Source organism: Euprymna scolopes, chromosome 12 (genome assembly GCF_053919585.1).
Source record: "Euprymna scolopes isolate OS-2025 chromosome 12, ASM5391958v1, whole genome shotgun sequence".
Taxonomy (NCBI): domain Eukaryota; kingdom Metazoa; phylum Mollusca; class Cephalopoda; order Sepiida; family Sepiolidae; genus Euprymna; species Euprymna scolopes.
The window spans coordinates 92,111,725-92,128,718 of record NC_136493.1 but is presented as its reverse complement, the minus strand read 5'-3'; the positions used below and the strand labels follow the sequence as shown (position 1 = coordinate 92,128,718).

At 32.1% G+C, this 16,994-nt stretch overlaps 1 protein-coding gene and 1 pseudogene across 2 annotated transcripts in view; one reads left to right on the top strand and one right to left on the bottom strand.

Moving 5' to 3' along the window:
* The window catches only part of LOC145291420 (secretin receptor-like), a 480,255-nt gene that overhangs the window by 398,062 nt on the left and 65,199 nt on the right, over nucleotides 1–16,994 (bottom strand). The window lies entirely within an intron of this gene.
* LOC145291659 (5S ribosomal RNA) lies at nucleotides 4,015–4,132 on the top strand (annotated as a pseudogene).

The window sequence follows — 16,994 nt, the reverse complement described above, 5'->3', positions numbered from 1 at the left end:
ACTATATTGTTCAATTTCTACTGTACACTCTTTAACCCTTATCCTTGAGTGGCCTCTTGGCCTTGATAATGTGGTGATGCCTATGTAAAAAAAAAGGTTATGTCCATTGCTATGGTCAGTAAATTTGAAATTATTGTTGATTGAAAGCCTGTCGTGAGATTTAATGGTGAAAATGTGTTTACGCGTTACTGGTCAATTTCAAATGCGATATTATGTTTTTCTAGATGGCCTTTTGCCCCTAAGAGAAATCCAGATTTCGTCTACGTGAATGTTCCTATATAGCCACGTTGTACAGATATATTTGCGTGAAGACACAAAGAAAGTTTGAAATCAAGATTTTTTCAAATGATTTAAGAGTTTGTTGTTTTTCACAATACTTAGCTTGAAGAATGATTATGGAATCAGGGTATTGTGCTATTGATTGGTATTATGGGCTTCTTTTCACAACTGCAATATATTTAGCTGGTCATACTCAATTTGCGAAGTGTAGGACTTCTAATATTTTCTAATAATTAACCCAGAGTAATTTATTAAATAAGTGAATAAAAACGTTTCTTTTCACTTAGAAGGCACCAAATATAAATTCCCTGAAGCTAATCGTATGAATTAAATGTTGTCGAAGGTGAGACAACATCATCCGTTATGGTAGATCTAGATTATTTAAAAGGACTCAATAGGAATTTATTCCTATTAGGTTTGAAGACGACCATGTAATCGTCAGCCGGGAAGTAGACACACGTAATTGAGTTCCACAAACTGATTATTCTCAGAAAAAAATATTCTGCTCTTGAGCTTTCCGTTTAGTTCCAGGAACATATAGAGAATGAGGGAAGTTGTTAGTAGTTGTTATAGCTAGGCGAGTATTTGTTGCGAACGTTTGAAAAAGGGGAACCATAGACCAGAGTTCAGGTGAAAAAGTAATTATAGAGCAGAGTCAGATTCGCAACGTCTCTTCTGTGAGAATGTGGAAGTCGAAAAGCGAAAAGGTCCTCGCTCACTAAGTTTTGAAAAGAGTTCTGTACTCTGTGACGAACGGAAAGGGTGCTTTTAGAAACTCCACACCAGATGTGGCAACAGCACTCCATTTTAGGACAGATTTGACTCTTATATAGGTAAGTGATTGCACGGAAGTAAGGTACTCTCTGGAGTGGTAAATTGGTTTCGGATGCATTAAAGGTAATTAGCTATTATTACTCTATTGCACAACACGCTTCGAATCGGAGGAGAGAGAATCAGAAAGATCCTGGTCTTTTTCGTCTTCTGAAGTGTTGTGATAGATGGTAGTATCGTCTTTATAGACGTTGACGAAAGAGCGAAGAATGTGATTTAGGAGGTCGTAAATAAAAATCAGAAAGAGAGTTGAGCCCAGGATGGATCCCTGAAGCACGCAAGCATTAATACATTGAACTTCGGATTTCTACCCATCAACGACTACTTTAATAAAACTTTCAGAGAGAAAGATTTTTCATGGTTAAGAACACGTTTCCAGCTATTCTTTAGCTGGAAATCTTATAGAAGTAGACTTTTATGTCGAACTTTATCAAACGCCTTAGATATATAAATAACTATGGCTCTAGAAACGAAGTCATTATCAGTAGATTCATTGATCATGTGTGATATTACCGTCAGCACATCAGCTGTTTATCGGCCAGAAAGTAAACCATATTGCATGTCGCTGCATGTAGGTTGTTTTGCCGAGGTTGTAGATAACTCTCTACTTATCACGGACTACAGCAATTTGCTCATGGCGCACAGATGGATGATTGGCCTGTATTGAGATGCAGTTTTTCCCAACTACTGGGTAATTATGTTCTCCCCTCAGCACCTACATAGAAGATAACAATGCTTAAAATGGATCTTATTAATTCTTAGTTGAAAATATCAAAACGAATTTATTAAAAATAGTATTTTACTATTTTAAATTAAATCACGTGACGTTTAGATTGAACCTATATTTTTGATTTTTGTATTTAATATTTATAGTTTTTATATTTAAAGCGGACCCTCGTTCTTGTTCACAAAAAAAAGTAGCGAAATAAAAATGAAACACGTTAAAAAATGTAAATTCGTATTTGGAACTGCGTTCATTCCTTGCAAAACTGTTCGACAGAAGTCGAATGACAGTTGACATGAACACAAATGCGTTGCAAATAAAAAAAACAAAAACGAAAAAAACAAATACAGCATTCTTTTTCTAAAAACGGTAAACATAATTGACGTGGAGTCTTTCTAACATTGTTGCAAGGAATGAACGCAGCCCCCCCCCCCAAAAAAAAAAATTCCAGTTTTTTCCAAACGCTTCTTATTTTTATTTCGTTACTATCTTATGATTAAGAGCGAAATATAAAAATATAAATATAAATATTTTTTTGAAATATAAAAAATTCAAATTCAAATCTAAAAAGCAGCAACACCGTTTTTTATGCTTAAAAAACATGACTTTGAAATTACTATTCTAGAAGCGTACGTTGACACACACACGCATACATATATATATATATATATAATATAATATAATTATATTATATTTTAAAAACAATATGTATGCCGCTCCCCATGTGGATGTATCAAGTTGGTAACATCTATATATATATATATATATATATATATATATATATATATATATATATATATGTATATATATATATATATATATAGAGAGAGAGAGAGAGAAAGAGAGAGATTGAAGGGGACAGAGTAAAATGAAGAATAAGTTTCTCTAAATCGTTCCTTCATTTAGATTCTTTTGATAATTCCAAATCCATTAAACACTTTCAGTTTGCCAATCTGTTCAAATAAAACACATTCATCTGCTAACGATTTTTTTGCATGTCTGTGGTGCTATCAAGCTGAATAATAATCATAAATAGCGGCGTCACTTCTGACACAACACTTTACAACACTTATGGCTTATTGTTTTAGTGTTAACACCTTTCCCAGAAATAACGAACAAACTTACACGTGCTGTTTGTCATTTGAGACAGAGAATAACAAACAAAGATATAAATTATTGCTTTTTTTTGGTTTCAGGAAATTTATTTCAATAGACTATTGAGTTGCAAACAAGTGCCTTACCCTTTTTGGCTGACTTACAAATTATTAATATAATTTTATCCATAGAATACATGCCTTTGTCCCCGCCACACACAAAATGAATTTCTGAAGAAATATAGGAAATTGAATAAGTTTTCTCAATATCAAACAAGAATTGATTAAATCATAAAAACATTTATATTCGTTTAATCTCTTACGTAATCCTAATGAGTAGGTATATGTTGTAACTGGTAATTTATGATTAGATTACGTTATATTAAACAAGAAATATAAAAAATACTGCTGGGACAACAACCCACACATCAAGAGCATTTTACAGCAAAAAAAATTACACTCAAATATAAATTTGATGAAATAATATTTGCAGAAAAAAATGATAAACTTTTACATAGAAGATTTATTTTGGGAACGGACCATCGTCTACTCCTATCAATAGTCAAACTTTTGAATTTAAAGAATGACTCTCTGCCCCCTCTCTTTCTGTCTCCGTCTGTTTTTCTCTCCTACTTCTCTCTCTCTTTCTTTCCAACCTCTCTCTCTCCTCTCTCTATTTCTCTCTTTCTCTCTTTCTTTCTCTCCATATATATATATATATATATATATAGTAAGTTATAAAATGTATATGGCGCTTAAGCTACACTGAATGGATGAAACGCGGAATATTCAGTGTAGCTTAATCGCCATATACATTTTATAACTTACTAACTAGCTCTACCTACGTATTGAGCACTTTTGAAGTAAATACTTAAAGTTTACGCATAAATCTACACTTTCGTATATTAATTTTACGTCAGTAAATCAAGTAGTTATATATATATATATATATATATATATATATATATATATATATAGTGTAATATAATTCTCTATATTCCAAATATTCAGTTTTCTGAGTTGATCATTCATTACTTTTCAAAAGGTATCCATTACAATATTGCTTCGTATTACGAGTAACAAGTCTGATACGGCATAATCACGTTGACACACCGGTTCCCGTCAGATCACCGAAGTTAAGCAACGTTGAGCCTGGTCATTACTAAAATGGTGACCAATTTGGGAAGTCCAGGTGCTGTGTGTAGGAGGACGTCACCACCTCCCAGCAAAAAGTTGCAAAATCCTAACGTCGTCATCTCTCCTAACGGGGATATACATGCGACTGGGGACCGCTTGTGAATTTCATGCTCCCATGAAACTTCCTCCTTCGAGGAAGCCAGTTAAACCCTGAATAGGGTTGGTGCTGACTGCACACACACATAACAAGCCGGCAAAAGAAAATATTGTAATGAATACCTTTGAAAAGTAATAAATGACCTAAATGACCAACTGAGAAAAATCGATATTTGCATCTTGGAGAATTATTATATAACACTATATATGCTCTGGAACGTAATAAAAAGACATTCTTTGGACTTTTTTCAAAATTGTATAAAAATAATTTTCATTATAAAAAAAACTTTACTTATGAGAAAGATTTTTTAATCTATTAGCATTGGTATGTACAGACCAAGTACGGTTCTAGTAAATGATTAACACACACACACACACACACACACACACACACACACACACACATATATATATATATATATATATACACACACACATATATATATATAATTATAAAACTCAAATGACCTTGTAAGGATGTATGTAACCCACTTTCCGGTTTACGACATCCGGTTGGGCATGCGCGCATAACCTGCGCACTGAAATATTAACGTTATTATTTCGAAATTATTATTTAACATGGGAAGAGTGGGGTTTAAAATAACTTAAACGTAATACAGAAATGAACGATGTAAAAAAAAGCAGAAAATATTAATTTTTTATTTGAATAATTTAAACGCGACAAAAGCGAAATAAAAGAACAATTGGGACGCTGAAATATTAACGTTATTATTTCGAAATTATCATTTAACATGGGAAGAAAGGTGGTTAAAATAACTTAAACGTAATACAGAAATGAACGATGTAAAAAAAAAGCAGTTATATCAAAATTTGAATTTAACTATAATAAGTATTATGGTATCTGTTCAGTGTACATTTACTTATGGGCAATCACTTATAATTCAGTAGCTGTAATTTTTTTTTCAAAAATAATCAATTATAATAAACAGAACGACTCAGAGAAATCTATCTATATTCTTTTTTCATTTTAATATACTTTCATAGAAATGTTTCTGTTATGTCAAAAAAACAAAAAACAAAACTATTTTCTTTACGTCACAAGTGTCACGCTCATACATGAATTCCATAGCTAACATAACATACTGACGCAACGGGTAACGGGTAGTCTAGTATATATATATATATATATATATATATATATATATATATATATATATATATATATATAAAACATAAACTCGCTCATCGGTATCGATGTATGAGGGCTAAAATGCCACCATGTTTTACTCTGCTTTCAATGTTTGTACCGCATATGTGACACAAAACCAACTCAGTTGCCAAGCCGTATTATTCACAAGTTACGAGTTGAGCAAAACTAAGAACCATGTTATATATATATATATATATATATATATATATATATATATATATATATATATATATATATATATATATATATATAAAGCTGAACGTCTGTGTGTGTGTCTGGTCATGAATAGCCTCCTATTGTGTTGACTATTATAGAAAACTGATCACATATAATGATAGAAGATGTATCGAGACACAGGAATGCGTATGTTTGATCTGGCATAATGATGATTCATTAAAATTGTGGGATCTGCGTACGCGCCTGGTGCACAAAGTATGGAAATAAAAAATAAAAAAATAAAACAAAAATGTTTACAAGTGTTTTTGATATAGATGTACATAAGAATACTTTGATAAGTATGTTGTAACTTAAATAGGGATGGTATAATAAAATTGTAGGGTCTGCGGTCGCGCCTGGCCTCCATAGAATGGAAATAGGCACAAACTTTAATAAAGACTTTTCATATCTATCTGTGTAAGTATACTTTGATAATTATGTTTCAGTTTGAAGAAATATGGTATGATAAAATTATGGGGTGTTTGTTCGCGCCTGATCTCCATAGAATGGAAATATGTCACAAAGTTTAACAAGGTTTTTTAAAGTAGATCCACAGAATATTGTGATAAGTGTTTCAGGTATGGTATAATAAATTATGGGGTTTATTTATTTTATTTTTACTTTAATCATATTTTACTTTGGTTTTGATACCCCGAAATTCGAAGCTATCTCTTTACAACCTTTCCGTTTCATAAACTATCATATTTTCATAAATCAGAGTCCATTTTCTGTAGGCTGTTTTTGAACCCAGTCAACGACGGGTACTTTTGCTAGTATATATATATATATATATATATATATATATATATATATATATATAAAGGAAATGACGATACAAAACTATATAGTAATATATATACATATATATATATATATATATATATTTATTTATTTATCTATTTAAGGATATACATCAGTTGGGGTGTAGGGTAAGTGAGCTACTGATTTTCTTTAGCTCTGTGTCTTTTAGCACGGGTCCTTCAGCATCGAATTGTGCCATATTTTTTTTCAAAATCTATTTAGGATCGACTTCTCTATAACGAATACCTACTTCTAGAATTTACAAATACAATTACATGGATCTACTTGGGACATGCAATCTTAAATCAGGATTACTTACATCATCAACCGAGGACCAACATATCTTTCACTCCGGACATGAGAATCTTGGGGGGGGGGAACAACGACATTATGAAATTAATTGCCGTTCCAAAGTTTCTTCTCTCGAAAAGGTGAGTTAATGTCTATTAATGATGTTCTAGTCCCAGCTCTTATATCCTAAAAAATGGAAATTCCCCACGACCAAAAACAAGATGTTCCCTTGAATCACCATCTAAATCTGGACTGAGTCTGTATTTCTCACAGAGAAACTTCTGTTTTTAATAAAATATTGTGATACTGATTAGCACTCAACAACGACCTCAAAAAACTTTGCAAAACATCTCTACCCCTTGCCTCGAAGAACTTTCTTTTTCTGTCTATTTTATTTGTTGTCGTATTTTCATTTTATTTTTTTTTTTTTATTTGTGCCACTTGGCTGTTTAGATCTTTATATTTTATCGCAATTTTTTTATATCCATTTTGTTTGTCCATTTATATACACTTCTTTTCATTCTCCCATACTTTATAACTTTGTATCTCTTATAACTTTTATTATCTGTTATCACTCCATACTCCTTATATTTTTATATTTATTTATCCAATACTTATTTGTTGCTTTAACCCCTTTATTTTACCACCTATTTATCATCTATCTTATTCAACTAAAATATTTCTATAATGTATCCCTTATAATTTATACCCTCACGTTTATTATCTTTATATTATTTCCAATAATTTATATTTCTTTTAAGCATCGTACTACTTTCGGATGCCCCCTCTAAAATATACCCACATAGCACAAACTCCATATTTAATGTAACCGTTTTCCATAGCCATACACATGATTAAACAAGCATCTTCCTTCAATTAACGTACCTTATATTTTCCCAGAGGGTTTAATCGCACATCTTGTCCACATATATAAACTCCACTAGGACAGGTATGCCATATGTCTACCTGCATTATATAATAAAAACTATTCTCCTCTTATAACAGAGGTCAATTTAGCTCCCTGAAACAGCCTCTATAATTTATTTCGCTCCTAATGTAACTATCGCTAGACGTCACATCTCTATTATGTTACCTAGCATTTTCTCCCCTATTCTGATGAGAAGCATCAGGCTTCGAAATACCATCGTAGACAGAGTTCTCACTCACCCTACATCCCGATTGATGTATATTTTTATTGAATAAATAAATAAATATCTATAAATTACTATATAACTTTCTATCGTTATTTTCTTTTTCTATTGATTTCTATGTAAGCTCCAATACAATTTGTTGAGCTTTGCATTAGCCCGATAAGTCTTCTATTAAAGAATTGATTTTTTTCTCTTTCTGTAAATTTCCCATATATATATATATATATATATATATATATATATATGTGTGTGTGTGTGTGTGTGTGTGTGTGTGTGTGTGTGTGTGTGTGTGTGCGTGTGTGTATATATATAGAGAGAGAGAGAGAAAGAGAGAGAGAAAGAGAGAGAGAGTTTTGCTTACTGCTGAAAAATTCGAAGCATCTCAGTGTGAAGGATACAAATAAAATACAATACGCTTGTTCAAAATTCCCTTCGTTTCTTACTAATAAAAAAAAACTAATCAGCATACCTGTTTCACTTTTTTTTCTGTTGAAAACTCGACTTTTCAAAACCTTTGTTTTGAAACTAATTTGTTCTACGAAGCGCCTACCGAAAAATGGAGTAAACCGTCTATATAAATGGAGTACTATTTTCTCAAATATATATTCACATTAGATATTTTTACATAAAAAATAAGACACAAATAAAAGACTATATAAAAGAAATTATGATATTGTAAGTACACGAGAAGAAATAAAACCTTTGTAATAATAGGCATCAGGGAGATAAGATTTAAAGACACATTTGATAGATTTATTAAACAAATTAAGAAAAGAATCATAGCAGTGGTCAAACGACGAAAACACATTTTCGTTCGTGATGAGTATGTGGCCATAGTGCAAAATCACTAACGAAGTATATTGAAGGACTTTCTCATAACACATTGCAGGATCATTAGGATTAACTAACTTATGATTGAAACAATGAACTCTTGGGGCGCTAGCCCATTTTTCTACTTTCCGCTGTTGTGTCACGTATTTTCGAATGTCGAGAGTGGAAATTAAAGTCAGAGTACTTTCATGGTACACATAAGTCGAGGTACCGACCTCGACGGTCAGTCCGACAGAAACTGATCCATTTCAATGACCATTTTTTGCTGTCAGACTGATGCAAAATGCTCTGTATAGCTCCAAGAGGTCTACCCTTCAAGCCGTGCTTCCCGGCTTTTCGGAGGAGTGAGTTTATCGCTTTTTGTCTGAGGTGCTCTCACCAGGAAATGCCGACGGGCCTACCCAAATGTATTTTTGCAAGGCCAGCTTATTCCTCCTCCATGGGGCGTTTCCTTTCCGACCTAGTCTCACATCCTCTCACGGTGGAAGAATGGTAAATACTAGTCAATGTACTTTGTAGTTTGCCATTTTGGCGGTACTTACTACGGCGGTTTCTCTTTGTATATATTGTGTTTGTTTCAATATATTTTAATTTTCTAACTTATTTCCAGGGCTACAACAGTAACATAAGCAAGTTAGTATCGAACTAGTGTTTCGACAGTTGAAATCGGTTTTAACAAAGAATATCCTGAATTCAAGAAAAGAAATTCTAAATCGACACCTACTCTAGTTGGAAGGATAAGATAGAATGAAAAATGTTTGACTTTTGCACAGCCCGCAAGATGGATACCATTTCACATCCAACAAGCAGTAAGGGAAAAAATTTAGAAAATGATAACATCAAAAGAGTGGAATGACCCATTATGTGCGCGTTGCCGTTGGTAAAGTATCGAAACCAAACAGAGAAAATAAAATATGCGCTGACTTACGTGTAACAAACAAAATAGTAAAACGTACCCGCTATCAAATATCAGCAGTTAAAAAATTACTAATTAATTATTAATGAAATTTTCAATGCAAATGTTTTCTCAAAAATCGACCTAAACTCTTATTACCACATAATAGAACTGGATCCTGATTCCAGGGGCATCACTATCTTTTAATGCAATTCTGGAATTTACAGAAATAGGGCACTGTTTATGCAGCCAAAGTAGGGCAACGATTGCTTCAACTTTTTATGGGTAATAATGGAATCATTTTAGGATTAGTTGATATTTTAAGCATTGTCTCTAAAATATTCAATGGCGTCCTAAAAGACTACGCGGCTTTTTATGTAAGAAGTTCAATCTTCATGTGGCCAGCTACGATGCAAACTTATTCAGTATTGAATTCAACCTTTTTAAATAACAGAATCTTGAACGGAAGCTATCGTCTCACGCGTGGATGAAACCGACCGCGCAAAAACGGAAACGCTCGGTGAAATCATCGAATCACAAGAATCAATATTAATGATGTCAGTCCTGAAAGAAATAATTGCAGTCATTCGTAAGCGGAAAGGAACGTTGACGCTGGTGGCTCTTTGTTGCGTCTCTTTGCATCAGACCGCGCTAAAAGCAACAAAGTACAACTCAACTCCCATAATAAAGTGTCAAGAGTGGAAAGATTTTAGCAAACCACAAATGCCATGTTTAAAAATTGCTGAGTATTTGAAAAGCAAAGTTGGAGGAAAAAATACCGTCTTGGAAATAAGCATTAAGAGGAACACCCCGCGGGTGGACTATAAATATGTCTCGACTTAAAATTCAGTGTCTGGAGACTAAAACCGTTCGTTCAAATTATGGCCTCAGTAAATAAGAATGCATATCTGGGCTACCTTCAGATGGAACTTTTGTTTATACTAGGTATTGATCTTATCTGGGCCTGTATAGCAAATGTTATTTTAAAGATGTTTTCATTTTGGAAGGGTTTATTTTAAGAACTTTCCGAAATTTTGCAGCTTTTAAACATTACTTATCGAATGTTGTTCTCTAGTTCTCAGATGTAATTTCCTTCTCGTTATTTTTTTATAAGTTTTTCATGATTGTGTTTTGTATTCATGATATTAAATATTTATAATCTGGAAGATGCATGATTTTAGGTATTTTTCGTTATTTTAAGCACCGTTCGTTACATTATATATATTTATCGCATTTTTATAGATTTCGACATCAATTTTGTTTTCTTATTCGAAATGTTTGTTCGCATTAGTTGAATTCTTCAGATGACTGTTCTCATTTTGAGTGTTATTTAAAAAAAAAATCTTCCCTCTTGTTACCCTTGAACTATATGTTTTACAAGCCGCCATGTTATCACTGTAGTCAGAGAGATACGTATTAATTGATACGTAATATTTCACTTATGCTTAATAAAGAAGTAGAAACACTGATATATGAACATAGAATTATATATTTTATTAGGTACTAGCGTTTCAGCCCGCCGTTGCCCGGGTGTTTAGAGGTGTATGTTGAGCAAAGAAAAAAAAAGCGGTCAAATTTTGTCTATTATTACCCCTTAACGTTTATTGTTTTGGACGCAAATCAAGTTATTAAGTAGATCAATGTCAAGGACCTTATATCTAATTTCAAGTGCTTAGACCAAAAATTGGCGGAGGAGTTTGGTAGAGTTCTCAAAGGTCAAATCGTTGAACTTTGACCCTTTTACAGCCGAATTTCTGGCCGAAAAAGGATTACAAAGATTTTCCCAAATCTCAATACTCTGTTTATCAAATTTCGAGTCTGTACACTAAAAATTGCCAGAGTTATTGCGTAGGCAAATGTACACAGACAGACAGACACACACACACACACACACACACACACACACGTTCACTTTTATAGATATACTAGCATTTCAGCCCGGCGTTGCCCGGGTGTTTGGAGGTGTATGTTGAGCAAAAAAAAAAAGGTGATATTAGGAAGGCAGGCTCGAACCCGTACTGCAAATGAGAAAAAGAACGGGAAAAAACCTGACGTCTTTGCTGTTACTACCACAGCCAAACCGGAAGTGACATAGGTTTAAATTAAGGATAAACACTCGAACGGAGAGGATGACTTTCGAAAATATCGACAAAAAAGCGACCCCCCTATAGAAAAGTGCCCAGTTGAAGGTGAAGATATTAATGTTTTTTTGCCAATTTTTCGATATTTGTCGTCTGAAAGGTCGAACTTCAAAACGATACTGATCTTGTAAAAATCCGTCACATCTGTCGAAGGTTTTAGGCAGACATGCAAATATACATACATACATACATTCATATATTGGTAATTAAAAACTTTCGACCCAAACCGATTAAAAAGTTTGCCCTATTTCTGAATACCCTTTATGTAAATTTTCAAATGTTTAGACCAGACATTTTCTGAGTAATTTCGTAGAGACAGCAGAGGTCTAATTTTTAAAAACTTTGACCCCTATTATGACCCCTTAACATTTATTGTTTTTGACGCAAATCAAGTTATTAAAATTCTAAATTATTTCTACGCCAACCACTCATCTAAATCATCGTTTCGTTTCTTTTTATTTTAACTTGTTTCTTTTTTCGTCTTAATTTATATCTACTTAATTATGGCTTGAAATCCTGATGATGAAATTTGCAATACATTTATACATTCAAATTAATTTTTTTCAAAAATACTTTTTCAAAAATACTTGTTCAAACACGCAGACAATTTTCTTCAAAAATACATCAAATAAACTTTTCACATGTATTAACAATTTATAACAATTCAAAATATGTCTTTCTAGACATCAAAAGTTCAATATAACTTCTCTTCAATTTTTTTCGGAAAACAACAACAACAATAAAAATTCTTTTAAACACTGGAGCACAATTTTTTTACGTAATCACTGGGCATCCCTATAAACTCAACATTCAATAGTGTCCTTTAAAAATATAATTCCTTTAACATCCATATAAACTCAACATTCAATATAACATCTATATAAACTCAACATTAAATAGTGTCCTTTCCTTTCAAAATATAAAAATCACCCGGAAAGCTGAAAAGTTCACTATACTCAGAAAAATGCCTGTCATGTTTTGCATCTTTTATGACGATAAAAGTACTTCGTTTTCAACAATAAAAAACACTCTATTAAAAGTACATTTCACAGTTTGATACATGTTACAAATTTTGATTGACAGATGAACTTAAAAAATTCCCTAGATTGACACTATTTCCAAAAAATTATTTTAATTGTGAACTTTAGGCTGAGTGTACTGACTCACATTTTTATCGTGGGTAATTTTTTTTTTCTTACGATTGCCTGTCTTTTCCTTTTTCCGGCATACCGTCTCTTTTTTAAAATACATTTTTTCTTTCTTTTTATTTTCCAACATTAAAATTGACACAATCACAATTTCTGTTTTTTCTTCACGAACAGATTTTATAGCCGATTACGGCCGGTTTCTTAATTATGCTTTAAATATATGTTCGTGTTTTTTTTTTGTTTATTATTTGTTTTTTGCCCCTCTTCACTTCAAATCTAGACTTTAGACTTTTATTCTGTTGTTTTTTTTTCTTTGCGGCAGTCGTCTCTCATTTTTAAATACCTTTCTTTTGTGTGTGACTATAGTTTCACGTCTAGTTTGTTAGGACCTATTTTTTTCTTTGCTTGTTTTTTTCCTCCACGTTGTGTTTGTGATTTTCCAGGTTCGTGATCTCCCTTGCAAAAAGGGACTGCTAACGGCAACCAAATTAGTTCTTTTTACATTATCAGAGAAGGGGATACTTTATTGATGATAGCTGAGGAAACAAACAGTTAACACTTGAACCATTAGGTTGAATGAGGGGGGGTGAACCAAATTATTTTCTTTTCTCAATTATTAGATCTAGTTGTATTAATATTGTTTCTAATGTATTTAATGTCGGCATTTTTATATCCACTATTTTTTTTAGCGCGTTGTTATAAATATTTTTGTATCTCTTGAATATTTCCTCATTGAAGGAGTTATTCATTCTACATTTGATTGATTTAGGTATGTGCTTAATGATAGAGGGTGGGTGATTGGAGCGTGGGTGGATATATGTGGGGTTTGTGTATTCCTTATTGTAGGTATTGGTAGCTAAATCAAAGGTGACGCCCAGAAAATTTACTTGTTTAATGTTGTTAGTAATTTCTACTTTGAGATCCAAACATTTCATTTTGTTCTTCTGAGTCCGTCACATTTTATGCTTGCGACATCTTTAACTATTACCAGACCGTTGTCCATGCATAAGCCTATATTCTCGATTTTATGTCGTTATCTTGGGTGATGCTATGCAGTATGTGTAATCCTACTAAGACGGTTACCTCTGTCAAGTCCAGGGAGCCAATCGCTAAATCAAAGAACCCATTTATGCATTTTTTAGTCCGTTATTCATCGTTGCTAATAAGTACTGCAGTGCGGCTCTTCATAATTATATCAATATCTCTCTCCGACACACACACACACACACACACCACACACACACACACACACACCACACATACACACATATATATATGTATAAATGTATATATAACATAAGGAGAAAGATTAAATAGTATTTTATTTACTTTCTTTTCATAAGATGAGACACAAGATAAAGTGTGGTTTTAAAAAGCCAGTGCAATAGGATAAGCGTACACCGGCTTATAAAAATAACTGATCAATAGCTTTAATCTTTCCCAATACGAGTTATCTCAGGCTATAATAATAAGCAATAAATTAACTTCTTTTCTAAATGAAGGTAAAGCCTGGGAAGGTGGATCTCCTAGGAATGAACAGAGCAATGCCGAACAGCAACAAAGTTATGGTTAACAGCAATAAAGTTATTGTCAGCCTGATTGCCAGGGACGTATCACGACTGGTATGAACATTTGCTTAGCAAATCTAGGAGATAGTATGATGTACAGTGTTCGAAGTCTTCTTTGTTTATTGGTAGTTTTGGATTAAACACAAGGCAAATGTTCTTCCCCCCCCCATGAATTGGAAAAAATGAAAAGTACAAGCAAGACATTAAAGTAATATCATCCCAACTATCTCTTCTTCCTTTTTAATTAATGGTCGATGCACATGAAAATATTTATAAATGGAATCTTTTTTAGACAACGTTCGGTCATCTGAGTTGAATGCTATTCAGTTTAAAAGTCGTCGACGGTTGTGATAATGGAAGGCACGCAACCAATATGAGAATTCAATAAACAAACGCGACTTTATTTCGAACTCGTTTCACCTTTTCTCATGACCCCCAATATTTTCTGATTAAAAAAGAATGATTAAGCACAAACATTATTAAAACAATCTGCAAATCAAAATATGATCAGATGATAAAAATAAAAACAAACAAAAAACGCCATTCTCCGTTCGGATGGAATGACACACAATTCATTTCATATTCAATTTTGCAACACAATTTTGCGTCAAATGTCGGCGTCAAACAGCACTCGCATAATATAAACGACACGGAGTTATACGCGTCATTGGTTAATCGAAACAGATTACTTAGACTTCTTCAATTTTAAGTTCTAATTAATTTCAATTATTTTTATCTTTTTCTAAAGCAATCATCTTTCAAATTTTTCCTTCAAATGAATATATACTGAAGAAACACACGCATATACAAAGAACTAAGAAATGAATGTCTTACATTCTTAGTAGTATAATATTCTTGGTAGTATAACAAGCTAAAATATACACTGAGAAAAATAAAAACATAGAAAAATTCTATACAGGGAGTACCTCAATGACATTCAAAATACGAACATACACTTTCAATGAATAATGAAGCATATAAAAACAAAATTTCATTATCGTTGCATTATTGGTATTTAATCAAATAATATAAACCCATAAAGTTAAATGGGAAAAACAAACAAAAGCTAAACTTAGTTGTCATTGAATTCACTATGTTTTTGATGCCTGACTGAAAAACTTGAGATAATTCGATTTTAAAATCGAGAAAAATATTAAATATCAAATTAGAATCCGTAATAAATTGTAAGCATTTTAAAAGAAGATGGACTAAATATAATCCATTCATCAGAAAATTAATGTAATCCTTGAATCCTGGAATCCCTTTTTCCCCACATATAAAATAATATGGAGAACATTGATGCAGGGGTGGATCGGTTCAGTTTAAAATCAAGTATATATAAAAATGCTGTAAAAATATGTTTAAATGGGTTAAGAATTATTTTAGCTAACATATATAAAGCGTAAAGACAATATATATCTCTAATGATTATTTAAAAAGAATAAGAGACAATTATCATAGTGTATTTATGATTGAATACATGTTATGTAAACGAGTATATGTCTGTATTTGTATATTTCTCCTATATATGTACATTGAGTTCAACTATATAATTGAAATATATAACATTACATACTCAACTGTACATAAATGTCAACTAAACACACTGGAACAGACCAACTTTGCAAAAAAAGTAATGCAAGCTTAGAAATATAGGAACAAAACTATCTGCTAATGTCTGCAAGTGACACGGACGTGCATGTGAATGTATTGGCACTGTAAATATTTTTGCTCATGAAGTAACGTAATACCGTTGAATTGTGATCCGTAGACCTGCGACAAAATATAATAAACTTACATATTTATAAATATATATGGTTCACTTATTCGAGAATTGGCATATAAAGTTTATATTTATGAATATGAAATAGACAACAGGAATCTATACGTGCACTAAAATATTAATACCTTATTGCAAGTACTTAGCTTGGTAAATAAAAAAGGAAAGTGAAATAATACACAGATTACATACTTACAAATATACATAATATATATAGATATGTATTTATACAACTGCGTACGTCCATATATATATATATATATATATATATATATATATATATATGTGTGTGTGTGTGTGTGTGTGTGTGTGTGCAGATGTAACTGTGCATATGTATAGCAATGCATTTATATGTGAACACACACATATGTGTAAGAAACAGTCACTTTAAATTGATCATTAATTGGTATTTATTATAATTTAAAAATTAAGAAATTGAATGCAATTTATTCCTCTAAATGCGAACGTATATATGCATCAATGTGTACATACTAATGCATCTACACATGTATGCATTGCGTAATTGTTGTACGTAAATGGTAACTACGTAAACGTAGTTAAAATAATTGATCAAATACAACAAAAAATAACAAGAGTTCTTTCATATAAATCATCAATATAAACTTATAAAACAAATTAGCAAGATTTATTTCATATAAATTATCGATATGAACAAAATAATAAACCTCGTTACGAATAAAACAATGAAAACTCGACTGCATTCCCTGAACTACAAATACCCACATATATTGATGGGTTGCGATTATATATATATATATA